Here is a 14,375-nt window from a genome sequence, read left to right as displayed (position 1 = left end):
GGCCAGCGAGCCTGAACCTACGCTGACCAGGAACAGCATCCCAGCCTCGCCAGTCGCATCAGCCTGGAGGAAGAGGAGAAAGGGAGTGGTCTCTGTGCTCCAGCCTCCGCCTGCCGCAGCCCCATGCCCTAAACCCCCCTTGACTCTGCCCTCAGCGCCCGGCGAACCTAAGCCGGCACATACCACGGTAACCCAGCCAGAGCCAGTAGCCTCAGACGTCAGTGAGCCAGTGCCGTTAGCCTCAGATGTCCCTGAGCCAGCGCCTGTAGCCTCGACCGTCCCAGAGCCAGCGCCTGTAGCCTCGACCGTCCCAGAGCCAGCGCCTGTAGCTTCGACCGTCCCAGAGCCAGCGCCTGTAGCTTCGACCGTCCAAGAGCCATTGCCAGTAGCCGTGACCGTCCAAGAGCCAGTGCCTAAAGCCATGACCGTCCACGAGCCAGTGCCAGTAGCCATGACCATCCACGAGCCAGTGCCAGTAGCCATGACCGTCCAAGAGCCAGTGCCAGTAGCCATGACCGTCCAAGAGCCAGCACCAGAAGCCTCGATCGTCCAAGAGCCAGCACCTCTCGAGTCTCCCAGGGCTCCTCCTCCCGAGCTTTCCAGAGCTCCGCCATCCGAGTTTCCCGAGCTTTCCAGAGCTTCGCCATCCGAGTTTCCCGAGCTTTCCAGAGCTCCGCCATCCGAAGTTTCCGAGCTTTCCAGAGCTCCGCCATCCGAGTTTCCGAGCTTTCCAGAGCTCCGCCATCCGAGTTTCCCGAGCTTTCCAGAGCTCCGCCATCTGAGTTTCCCGAGCTTTCCAGAGCTCCGCCATCCGAGTTTCCCGAGCTTTCCAGAGCTCCGCCATCCGAGTCTCCCGAGCTTTCTAGAGCTCCGCCTTCCGAGTTTCCCGAGCTTTCCAGAGCTCCGCCATCCGAGTTTCCTGAGCTTTCCAGAGCTCCGCCATCCGAGTTTCCCGAGCCTTCCAGAGCTCCGCCGTCCGAATTTCCCGAGCTTTCCAGAGCTCCGCCCTCCGAGCTACCCAGAGCTCCACCTCTCAAGCCTCTTGAGCCTTCTAGGGCTCTGCCTCCCAAGCCTCTCGAGCCTACCAGGGCTCCACCCCTCAAGCCCCTCGAGCCTTCCAGGGCTCCGCCTCTCAAGTCTCTCGAGTCTTCCAGGGCTCCGCCTCTCAAGCCTCCCAAGCTTTCCAGAGCTCCGCCCTCCGATCTTACCAGGGCTCCGCCCCTCAAGCCCCTCGAGCCTTCCAGGGCTCCGCCTCTCAAGTCTCTCGAGTCTTCCAGGGCTCCGTCTCTCAAGCCTCCCAAGCTTTCCAGAGCTCCGCCCTCTGAGCTTCCCAGAGCTCCGCCTCTCAAGCCTCTCGAGCCTGCCAGGGCTCCGCCTCTCGAGCCTGCCAGGGCTCCGCCCTCAAGCCTCTCGAGCCTGCCAGGGCTCCGCCCCTCAAGCCTCTCGAGCCTCCCAGGGCTCCGCCTCTCAAGTCTCTCGAGTCTTCCAGGGCTCCGTCTCTCAAGCCTCTCGAGCCTCCCAGGGCTCCGCCTCTCGAACCTCTCGAGCCTTCCAGGGCTCCGCCTTCCAGGCCTCTCGAGCCACCCAGGGCTCCGCCTCTCGAGCCTTCCAGGGCTCCGTCCCCAGAGCCTCTTGAGTCTCCTACGGCTCCGCCCCCAGAGCCTCCTACGGCTCCGCCTCCCGATCCACTCAAGCCTTCGACGGCTCTGCCCCCAGAGCCTCTCGAGCCTCCTGCAGCTCCGCCTCTCGAGCCTCCTGCAGCTCCGCCCCCGGGGCCTCCTGCGGCTCCGCCTCCAGAGCCTCCTATGGCTCCGCCTCTCGATCCACTCAAGCCTTCGACGGCTCCGCCCTCAGAGCCTCCCGAGCCTCCTACGGCTCCTCCACTCGAGCCACTCAAGCCTTCGACGGCACCGCCCGCCGAGCCTCCCGAGCCTCCTACGGCTCCACCGCTCAAGCCACTCAAGCCTTCGACGGCTCTGCCCTCAGAGCCTCCCGAGCCTCCTATGGCTCCGCCTCCCGAGCCTCCTCCGGCTCCGCCTCTTGAGCCACTCAAGCCTTCGACGGCTTCACCCTCAGAGCCTCCTACGTCTCTGCCCCCAGAGCCTCCAGAGTCTTCCTGGTCTCCGCTCCTAAAGCCTCCTACCCTTGCCCGGTGGCCAGCTCCCAGACCATCGAAACCTGTCCCTGCCCAGTCGATACCTCCCTGGCCCCCTAACCCTCGTCTCCACTTGTGCCCCTGTGGACTGTCTCACCTCCATTTGTGCCCTCGTGGACTGTCTCATTTCCCCCCCGGACTTCCTGCCTGCCCAGTGTGCCCCCCTGGTCTGCCTGTCTGCCCATGTGCCCACTTGGATTGTCTGTTTGCCCCTGGTGCCCTCATGTTGTTCTTGTGGGTTTTTGTCTTTTGTTATTTGTTGTTAAGGATCGTCTGGAAGCCGATCCTTTGGGGGGGGCTCTGTTATGTTTACCCTGTCTTGTTTCACTGTTGCCCTCTTGTTTTCCATCTTGTCACTTTTGCACTTCTTAGTTTTCACTTTAGTCCCTTATGTAACTCCATAGTCCTCTGTTAGCGTTCGTGTTCCCTGTCATTGTTTTCACCTGCCCTCATTAGTTTGCCGTTTGCTTCAGTTAATCACCTTATTATCTTGTTTGAGTTCTGTTCGTTCATTGGCCCCTTTTTCCCTTGTTTGTGTATTTATACCCCGTGTCTTTGTTCAGTCTTTGTCGATCGTCGTTTGATGTCAACCTGGTGTGTGTTTCCTCCTCGAGTCCCCTGTTGCTTACCTCGTGTTTAATTCGCTATTTTATGTTTCATTTCCCCATCGTGGGTTGTTCCTTTGTGTTTTCCTGTTTGGTTCACGTAATAAAGTTCAAACTGCGTTTGGATCCACATCTCCTCGTCTGCCTCGTTACTCAAGCATAACAGCTACACTGAGTATGCACATTATGATCAGAATTAAAAATCTAGCTCATTTAATTCAAACAGTGCAACCAATTGTGTTCTGTAACGTTATTACAGTTTCAAATTTCAAATTTGATACAGATCAAATTTAAAGGTAAAGGGAACACTGATCCATAATCGTTACTGTACTTCATAAGAAACAACTATTTACACTCTTATTCCACAATGCAATCTGCAATATGTTGTTTTTCTTTATTTTTACAGTATTTGTTTGTGATAGAAAATGCCATACGAGAGTACTGAAAACAGTACAGTTTTTCATTGTAAGGAATCACTGTTAAATCTTGTAAAATATTGGAATTTTTTAACTGTGTATCCTGCACTTGAAGCCGTTATCACATTCTTATCTTATCCAGCACAAAAGTTGAATAAGTCGCCGATACGTCATACTTTCTGTTTATGGTTTTTGATTTTAAAAGAGATCCTTATACCATATAAGGCTTATGACGACTTGTAGATAGTATTTGCGTCAGCCTTTCTTTGGACACTCATGACATGCATACCAGACATACTACCTATCTCACTGTCCCAGTTTCAGCTTTGTTACTATGACGACCACACATACACTCTGATGATACGGAATGCAGGAAATCAATTACATCTGTGTTACAGCTCATTGATTGGTTCACTACTATTTGCCAATTTGTCAGTTTTTTTAAATGAATAATTTTATTCTTGAGTCAATATCATCCTAAATACAGGCATAACAAGTCTGCCAGATATTGTAGCTGGAGGATGAAGTATTTAGGACTAATTGGACTCCTTGGATTTACCAGGACACAAAATTAGTAAAAATGGGGATTAAAGTGTGGGGATAAAACACATCACTTGAACACTAAACACAACTGAATTTTGTTTAAATAATAGAGTAAATGAATTCTTAGGTCAACAAAAATATTTAATATCAATTTAAAGGTGCACTCAGTAACGTTTGTCTTTGTGTCATCTTGAACTTACACTGATACCTAGTGGCTTGGACACAGCATCATTCAAAATCAATAGTTTTCATTTCCCTATCTGTCACTCACTCGATGACCCAAACACCTCTGATCTTTGAGAAAAGGCCAATGGGAATTGGTGAGGGGAAATTGCATGCCATTCCCTTGGACATACGGGTATAAAAGGAGCTGGCTTACAACTACTCTAAAAGAGTGGCACTGACGGAGCGTCTTTTTCAAGATGCCTTTCCGTTTGTGTATAATTCCTGGTTGCGATTGCTATCTCTCCGATTCTAATGGCAACAATCGCTGTCTGGTTACTATCCTGGTTACTATCTTTCCGGAGGTGCATGACAAGCTCACAAGATCGCGGTGGGCACATTTTACTGCCCGGACCCGATTTGTGGTCTCGGCAATTCCCCAGGTGGATCAGGCGGTTGCAGTGCTACCCTGGTGGCATGCACTCTCATTGCAACTCGTCCACCATCTCCTCTACTAGAGTCAGCAGCGGATCAAGTTGTTGCAAGCCACTCACATCCCGGGCAACCTCAACAGCAGGTTGGTCACGCTCAGGGGAGAGTGGAGCTGATTTGGAGTCGATTCGGTCAGGCGCAGGTAGACCTGTTTGCTTCCCGGGAATCCTCCCACTGCCCGCTCTGGTATTCCCTGACCGAGGCTCCCTCGTCACAGATGCGCTGGCACACAGCTGGCCCCTGGGGCTACATAAGAATGTGTTCCCCCCCAGTGAGCCTACTTGCACAGACGCTGTGCAGTTCAGGTAGGACAAGGAGCATGTCATCCTAATAGCACCCTACTGGCCCACACAGACCTGGTTCTCTGACCTCACACTCCTCGTGACAGACCCATCCCCAACCCCCCGGTGAATTACCCTGAGAAAGGACCTTCTTTCTCAGGGAAAGGGCACCATCTGGCACCTGCGACTAGACCTCTGGAATCTCCACGTCTGGACCTTGGACGGGATATGAAAGACCTAAGTGGCCTTATAAACATGGTGGTAGACACGATCACTCAGGTCAGGGCTTCCTCTATGAGGAGCATAGAAGGGAGCACTGTCTTCAAACAGAGGATTGCCCACTGGGTCATTGATGCCATTGCTTTGGCATATCATGCCCAGGACGTGCCGCCCCCCCCCCCTTGGGGCTACGAGTCCACTCAACTATGAGTGTGGCGGCCTCCTGGGCCCTGACCAATGGTGCCTCTTTTGCAGACATCTGCAGAGCAGCAGGCTGGGCAACACCTTTTAGAGGTTTTACAATCTCCGGGTTGGTGCTGTCAGGTAGAGTAGGTAAGATCCAGGACTGCTGACCAGGTGTACTGCTTGCGCATAGTGACTTTCCCCTCCCTGAGGTAAAGACGTGCACTTTTTACCCCCAGTCGTGTTCACTTAGCCCTGTGGCAGGCGGGTTTATGGAGAAACTCGCTGCCGGCCCATTATGTGTGCTAAATGGGCCCTTTATTGGGATAGGTGCTCCACATGCGCTGGTTGCCCATAGTAACCCCATGTGATGTATATCCTGCAAAACGGTTTCCCCACTGGTAAACTCGTGTCTTCCTTGGGCAGAGGCCCCTCTGCCCACTGTCACCATGTTTGTAGAGTAGGACCTACCACAGGACTTCTCCACGAGACACTGCCAACAAGACTCGTTAAGACTTCTTAGACAAGGAGACCACAGACAAGGAGAGGCAATGGTTGAAAATGTCCGTAAAAACACCAGCCAGTTTGTTTGTGCACGCTCCGATGATATGGGCAGGAATGCCGTCTGGACCCGCAGCTTTATGGATATTCACCCATAGGAAAGATCGGGTTACATCCGCCCAAAGGAGAATCTGCCATGCCCGTCTGTTCAGCTGGCGTGAACGTAGACCTCCTTGTTGGTTTATGTAAGAGACTACCGCTATGTTGTCCACCCGCACCAAGACATTGCAGCCTCTGGAGGAAGTATTTCAGGACCAGAAATACAGCCATCAACTCGAGACAGTTAATGTGACAATGGAGCTGATGACCCTCCCATTCCCCTTGAGCTGGACGACTACTGAAGACCGCTACCCAGCCCTTCAGGGAGGCGTCTGTCATTAGCATCCTACGATGGCAAGACGCACCTAGAGTGGGACCCAAAGTGAGGAACTGGGGTCTGAACCACATAGAAAGATCAACTTGCTGCCGGCCAAAATATGAGCCTAGGGGATTGGCCCTTGGATGAAATCCCCTGGCTTTGAGCCACAACTGAAATGGTCTTATGTGCAAAAAGGCCCAAAGAGATCACAGAGGATGCAGTTGCCATGAGACCTAGTAGCTGTTGATACTGACGAACAGTGCAACCTAGGAATAGCCTGACTTTGCTCAGGGTGTTCTGAATGGACTCGATTAGAGCGGGAGACAATAGTGCCCGCATTGTGATCGAATTCCATACGATCCCCAGATAGGTAGTTTTCTGAGTGGGAGAGAGGACGTTTTTCTTGGCATTGAGCCTCAACCCCAGAGAAACCAGATGAGATAAGACGATATTCCTGTGCTGTAATGCCAGTTCTGGTGACTGTGCTAGTATCAGCCGTTCGTCTATGTAATTCAGAATGCGGATGCAAAGGAGCCAGTGCTGCATCCATGCATTCCGTGAATGTGCGGGGTGATAAGGCTAGACCGAATGGAAGAACCCGATATTGGAAAGCTTCGCCCCCGAAAGTGAACCTCAGGAACTTCCTGTGTTGTGGCAGACTTTCTATATGAAAGTACATGTCCATGAGATCTATTGTGACCAACCAATCGCGATGTTGTATTTGAGACACGACCGTCTTGACGGTTAGCATCTTGAACTTGAACGCCCTCGGAGCGATTCAAGCCTCGAAGGTCAATGATCGGACGCAACCCCCCATCCTTCTTGGGAACCAGGAAGTATCTGCTGTAGTAACCTGACTCTCTCTCTGGAAGAGTAACATGTTCTATGGCCCCTTTAACCAAGCGATTTTGCAGTTCTTTCCACAGTAAACATGCTTGCTCCGGTTTCACGGTAGTGGGAACCACTGCCTAACTATTGTGACTCCTAACAGAGGAAAGTAGAAAGTTTCTGACAGGCTTATGAAGCACACACACACACAGAGTTATCTGAAGACAAAAGATCTGACGATGCACCTGTGACGCATCTATTTATGGCCCTGCTACAGGTGCATCCAATGATGTCACCGGCAGACGCTATAAATTCCGGTCAATTTTCACACGTATTCACAGCTGGTCACACCTAAAGTTGTTCCCAAAGCGCTAATTCATTGGCAGCGCAGCATCAAGTGTAGCATTAAGTGTAGTTTTTTTAAAAGGGAACAATTATGGCAGGTGTGTTGTAATAAACATGAGTGGTGTCCACTGATTAAAAGTCTTTCTGCACTATGAAGAGGTTAAACCCACATATTCACAAAGATTGTGTTGAATGACAGGTTGTTTCTTCATGCAAAATATATTTGGGTTATAAAATTCAATTAAGCTGCTTTATTTTAGGGGTTTGGTGAAGGTGGGCCATTTTTTAACCTTAGGACAAGGGGAGTATACAGAATGTTAAGACTACACAAGGGTTAAGGACAATAAAGTCAAGGTATTGGAATGGCCATCCCAAAGCCCTGACCTCAATCCGACAGAAAATTTGTGGGCAGAACAGAAAAAGCATGTGTGAGCAAGGAGGCCTAAAAACCTGTTCCACCAGTTCTGTCTGGAGGAATGGGGCAAAATACCAGCAACTTATTTTGTGAAGCTTGTGAAAGGCTACCCAAAATGTTTGACCCAAGTTAAACAGTTTAAAGGCAATGCTACCGAATACTAACAAAGTGTATGTAAACTTCTTACCCACTGGGAATGTGATGAAAGAAATAAAAGCTAAAATAAATAATGCTCTACTATTATTCTGACATTTTACATTCTTAAAATGTGTTTCAGAGTTTAAATGTATTTGGCTAAGGTGTATGTACATTTTTGACTTCAACTGTATATACTGTATATATATATACTGTATATATATATATATATATATATATATATATATATATATATATATATATATATAGAATCATAGGCATTGCTAGACCCAAAAAATCTCGAATTCTGCAATCAGCATGCAAATGTGTGATCACCCATTGTGAGCATTTGACTGCGTGAGTTTGCAGTGGGAGACTGTAAAGACTGACTATAGCGCTAGCCAAGAGCATTCGAGAGCAGGCCCGGGAAGGAGCATATTGCTTGACATATTGGCTTGAACCACTGAACAAATATGCCCCTTCAATGAACCAGTCGGTCATTTGAGTCTGAACTAATCAGTCATCTAATTCATGAACAAGCGAGGATCTGTTGACCGACTGAAGGAAAGGAGTTTAGTCGTCTTGGGTTGGATGAATTGTGAGCAAAAGTGATTGATGACATTACAATGATATTAGGACAAAACTGAATCACTCATAATTATTTTTAGGCTAATTTTGTTGTCATCTGTGCTGTGAGTACTTAACCAATCCACACTAATTGCATTTACTATTGAACTTAACTTGCACTTACTGTACACACACACACACACACAAAATACTTCTCTCTCTTTCTGTCTCTTTCTTCTGCGCTAGCACCTATTCTACTCCAACCACGTTGAGAGCTTGGCAGTAAAACACTGATGTTGTTAAACGTTGTATGACAAATTGCTTGCAATTTTCACATTTGTAAGTCACTTTGGATAAAGTGTCTGCTAAATGACCAAAACCAAAACAATTATTAGGACAGATGAAACATGTTGCCAATAAATAGACAGTTACAGTAAAATATGCTTTGTCTATATTCCTCTAGCACTTTTGCTAATTTTATATTTTTATAAATGTTTATTATGGAGTTTGACATTACAATTTTAGAATCACCCCTGATATGAAGATTGTGATAGTTGTTGCATCATCAGAAAGAATCTGTGATGAGAGGTTGTCTTCTTAAGGACAGGCCACAAGTTGGCTAATGTATTACACAGTTTCATCTATGTAACTATGGTATTGTCACGAACCCTGCTCCCTCGCTCCGCCCCCTCGAGCTTCCATGCTCGTTCCGCCCCCTCGAGCTCCCACGCTCATTCCGCCCCCTCGAGCTCGCACGCTCTTTTTGCTCGCTCGAGCCCTCACGCCCACTTTGCTCCTACTCGCTCACATGCTCGTAGGCAATCTTCCCTTCCTCGAGTTTCTCACGCATTTCCAATTATGAACATTATGACCACCTGCACTCGCGTCATCTGCACTCCTGCACATTAGTTTCACCTGCACTCGTCTCATCACCTGTCATGGTTTACACCTGCACTTGCCCCTGTATATATCACTACCCTTTCGTCTCACGGTTGTTGGTTATTGTATTTAGTTTCCCGTGTCTTTGCCCCCGCTAGTCTCGTCTAGTTTTGACCTCCTCTCGTTCACCTCTTAGCTTGCCAGCTCCCCTTGTTCCCCTGTCTTTTGCTCCCACTTGTTATTCTTATTCTGATTACCCCGGCTTTGACCCCCTATGCTCTCGTTGACCACTCTCTCCTGGATTTGCCCCTTTACCCTATCTTGATTCCCCGGCTTTGATTTAACGCTCACCCTGACCATTCTTCACTGGATTTGCCCTGTTTTTGTACTGTTGCCTGCTTTGTTGGAATAAAGCAGTTTTCTCCGACATTGTGACTGTCTCGTCTTGTGTTTGTGTGTGCGGGTTACAGAATAACCAACCTCACCGCAGACAGTCACAATGCGTCACGCTGAGCATTCGCGCAGCTCACTAGAGCGGAGGAACACGTCACATTCAGCGCGAGGAGCTACGGTGTGGAAACTTGACCAAGCGCTCGCGGCCCAGGGGCAGCAGGTATGTTCTATGTCTGAAATTTTTCACCCTGTTTCACCTGTGTCTGCCCCTGAGCCCGTTGATGCTTTCCACGCATCCGCGAGCGCCGTATGCTCTCCATCCCCGGAGAGGTTTTATGGCTCATCGGACGCGAACCAAGGGTTTTCCGTGCAAGGCAGTGGTTATGTAAATCATAACCCCGTCCTTGACATTATGGAGCCAGCGGCCCGACTCTTGGGTTTGCGCCAGGGGAGCCAACCCTTGGAGGCTTATATTATGGATTTTTGTGCCCTGGCATACCAGGTGAATTTTGATGAGGTGGCTCTGAAAGACATTTTTCAATTTGGACTGAATGAGCCTGCCTCATCATTCATGCCTGGTGGTCACTGCTCTCTCAACCTGGCTCAGTTTATTGACCTCGCCCTACTGTACGCCGGTTCCTCGTTTACTGTGTGGGAGGCAGAAACTGAACCAGCGTTCCATACCATGGCCCCCGTCTTGAAGCCTACCACGGCCCCCGTCTTGAAGCGTACCATGGCCCCCGTCTTGAAGCCTTACACGGCCCCAGTCCCGAAGCCTGTCACGGCCCCAGTCTCGAAGCCTGGCACGGCCAGCGAGTCAACGCCCATGCCTGCCACGGCCAGAGAGTCAGCGCCCATGCCCGCCACGGCCAACGAGCCAGCGCCCATGCCGCCACGGCCAATGAGCCAGCGCCCATGCCCGCCACGGCCAACGAGCCAGCGCCCATGCCCGCCACGGTCGGCGAGCCAGCGCCTGTAGCCTCGACCGTCCCCATGGCCACGTCCCCTGTTGGCCGAGGACGCAAGAGAAGGAAGAGGGCCCCTTCTCCCCAGTCTCGTCTTGTGCTCAAGACCGCAGAGGTTCCCTCAGAGTCTTCCACGGCTCTGCCGGGTTCTGCTCCGCCCCCAGAGTCTTCCACGGCTCTGCCGGGTTCTGCTCCACCCCCAGAGTCTTCCACGGCTCTGCCGGGTTCTGCTCCACCCCCAGAGTCTTCCACGGCTCTGCCAGCCTCTGCTCGCCCCTCAGAGCCCTCGCGGCCTCCGCCTCTCGAGTCTCCCAAGGCTCTTCCTCCCAAGCCTCCCAGGGCTCCTCTCAAGCCTCCCAGGGCTCTTCCTCTCGAGCCTCCCAGAGCTCTACCTCCCAAGCCCCCCAGGGTTCTGCCTTTCAAGTCTCTCGAGCCTCCCAGAGCGCTGCCTCTCAGGGCTTCTCCTCCAGAGTCTTTCAAGGCTCCTCCTCCCAAGCCTCCCAAGGCTCCTCCTCCCAAGCCTCCCAGGGCTCCTCCTCTCGAGCCTCTTAGGGCTTCTCCTCTCGAGTCTTTCAGGGCTCCCCCTCCCAAGCCTCTCAGGGCTTCTCCTCTCGAGTCTCTCAGGGCTCCTCCCCCCCTCAAGCCTCTCAGGGCTTCCCCTCTCGAGTCTTTCAGGGCTCCTCCTCCCCTCGAGCCTCTCAGGGCTCCGTCCCTCGAGTCTTTCATGGCTCCACCCCTTAAGCCTCTCACGGCTTCGCCTCTCGAGTCTCTCAGGGCTCCTCCTCCCCTCGAGCCTCTCAGGGCTCCGTCCCTCGAGTCTTTCATGGCTCCACCCCTCAAGCCTCTCACGGCTTCACCTCTCGAGTCTCTCAGGGCTCCTCCCCCTCTCAAGCCTCTCAGGGCTTCCCCTCTCGAGTCTCTCAGGGCTCCTCCTTCCCTCAAGCCTCTCAGGGCTTCTCCTCTCGAGTCTTTCAGGGCTCCACCCCCTTCCAAGCCTCTCAGGGCTTTGTCTGTGCCCTACGGCTGCCCCCTAGATCTCCCGACCACCCGCCTGTCCGCTATGTTCCCCCAGACCTTGCCTTGATACTGCCCATTGACCCCATGGACTGTCTCATTTCCCTCTGTGCCCCTTGGACTGCCCTCAATTTTGTTCGTGTGTTTTGTGGGTTGTCTGTTCAGGGTTTTTTTGTTAGTTGGGTTCGTCCAGCACCACTTCCTCGCAACCGAACGCGGCCGTCAGGAGCCGTCCGCTTTAGAGGGGGAGTACTGTCACGAACCCCACTCCCTCGCCCGCCTCGAGCTTCCACGCTCGTTCGCCTCGAGCTCGCACGCTCTTTTTGCTCGCTCGAGCCCTCACGCCCACTTTGCTCCTACTCGCTCACATGCTCATAGGCAATCTTCCCTTCCTCGAAGTTTCGCGACGCGTTTCCAATCCCCCAGAACATTATGACCACCTGCACTCGCGCCATCTGCACTCCTGCACATTAGTTTCAGCTGCACTCGCCTCATCACCTGTCATGGTTTACACCTGCACTTGCCCCTATATATATATCACTACCCTTTCGCTCTCACGGTTGTTGGTTATTGTATTTAGTTTCCGTGTCTTTGCCCCCGCTAGTCTCGTCTAGTTTTGACCTCCTCTCGTTCACCTCTTAGCTTGCCAGCTCCCCTTGTTCCGCTGTCTTTTGCTCCCACTTATTATTCTTATTCTGATTACCCCGGCTTTGACCCCCTACGCTCTCGTTGACCACTCTCTCCTGGATTTGCCCCTTTACCCTATCTTGATTCCCCGGCTTCGATTTAACGCTCACCCTGACCATTCTTCACTGGATTTGCCCTGTTTTTGTACTGTTGTCTGCTTTGTTGGAATAAAGCAGTTTTCTCCGACTTTGTGACTGTCTCGTCTTGTGTTTGTGTGTGCGGGTTACAGGTATGCCTCTCTGTGACTGTTTTCTCTGTCATTGCACAAGGTTTGATTTTATCTCAAGTTCATGTTGAGTAAATTCTGGTATCGCTTAAAGAGACATTGTCTTCATTAGACTGCTCTTGCACAACATCCTCTTAAAAAATAAAGGACTCACAAAAGCAAACATCTTCTATTGCAGAGTAGATAACAACCCAGAACAATAGTATAATCTCTGCTCTGGGTGTTTCTGGAGCATTCTCTGTATTTGATCCGTTTTTATCCGTGTTGAGGTGATGTGGTTTTTAACCGAGCTATGGGAGCATTCCACTTGATCTCTCATTTCCCATCTGATAGGATCCTGACCCTTGATTAAAACCCACCAGTATACACTAGTATTGGTTTTACGTGTGAAACCACAGACTTATTTGAGGGCTCCAGCCCTTTGCAACATATCATTATGTAACAAATAACTTGAACTGTTCACTCTGCTTTAGTACCTGTACAGTATATGCCAACAGTGGTTCCAATAACTGATTCTGGAGACATGGAACAAAAAATATCCTAAACTTTACCTGACCTTAGTTTTGAAAATATCAATATTTTCACTTTTTATTTAATTTGAGATGATCATTAACAAGCTCTTATTATAAATGTACCATTTCAATAGATTTTCACATTATTTTATCAAAATTATAACATTACATTAAAACACTTGCCCTCAGACCGTGTTCATAAATAGAACAATATTGTTAAAGGTTACCATTAAAAAATATATTACACTTAAGGAAAACATAAATATGTATCTTTTAATTCATTCATTGAAGTGAATGCTAGATTTGTCAATATTAACCCTTGTGTGACCTTCGTGACATTTTTGTCTGTTTAATTACATTTTTTTCGATCATTTTGGCTGTGTAAATGCCAACGGCATACATTTTGCCAAAGGTGTGTATTTTTGGGGGAATTTTGATATTTCAACCTCAGTTCCAATAATACATCTATAATTCATTGTGTACACAAAATAGTTATCCTCAGGACATTAAGGACAAAAATGTCCCCATTGAAACACATTAAAACGGCAATATTTGATCCCAGGGCCATTGACGCATAAAATCATGAATTAATTGATATTATGGTTTATTTCCAGAGCATTGGCTTAAAAATTAAAAATGTTTATATGGAGCAAATACATGCTTTTTTTCTATTTTCTGTTTGTTGTAGAGCACTGCAGGCCAGTTGAATAAATGAAGCAGCTAAAAATGTGTGGATGTGTTGGTATGGATGTCAGAGTGTGTTTTGAATGTGTGTATTGAGAAATGTGCATGTGTGTGTATAAAAAACAACAGTGGCATTATGTAAACAAACTGGCATTTAAAGGGTTAAAATCCGTAAATAAATAAATATTTGGAAGTTATGATCAGGACTGATGTTGGCTAAAAAAATTTATTAATTGAAAGTGGAAAATAATATTAATTTATAATATTATTATGGAAATGTTTTGATGCAGAAATGTTTGTCCTCTGAGAAACGTTTTTAAATTGACGCACAAGGGTTAAAAATAAATATATCTGACACTGTTCACCCACAGTGAGTTATAAGAAAGGAAAGAAAATGGAAGTAGGAAATTGCCTCCAAATATGTTGAACAGATTTATCTAAAATAAAATGAACTTTTATTTTATCATTGTCACAGTGGAGTAGCTGCTAGTTAACACCTGTATCAGCAAAGGAGCCACAAGAAAATACTGGAGTCTTAATTAGCATCGTGTGATTTTGTCCCCTAGTCTAATGCCTTTTGCACTTTCATTGTTTTTAATTACAGCAGGAAATTCAGTAGCAATTGGCATGGGCATTAAGAGACTTTCATTGGCACCCATACAACACAGGCTGATAGAGTTGACTTCCCGCAGTGCAATGTTTCATGTTGCATGACCATAATTTGAAACAAACCCTTTTGTAAAATTTCCC

Source organism: Xyrauchen texanus, chromosome 41 (genome assembly GCF_025860055.1).
Source record: "Xyrauchen texanus isolate HMW12.3.18 chromosome 41, RBS_HiC_50CHRs, whole genome shotgun sequence".
NCBI classification, from domain to species: domain Eukaryota; kingdom Metazoa; phylum Chordata; class Actinopteri; order Cypriniformes; family Catostomidae; genus Xyrauchen; species Xyrauchen texanus.
Note: the sequence above shows the minus strand (reverse complement) of the source record.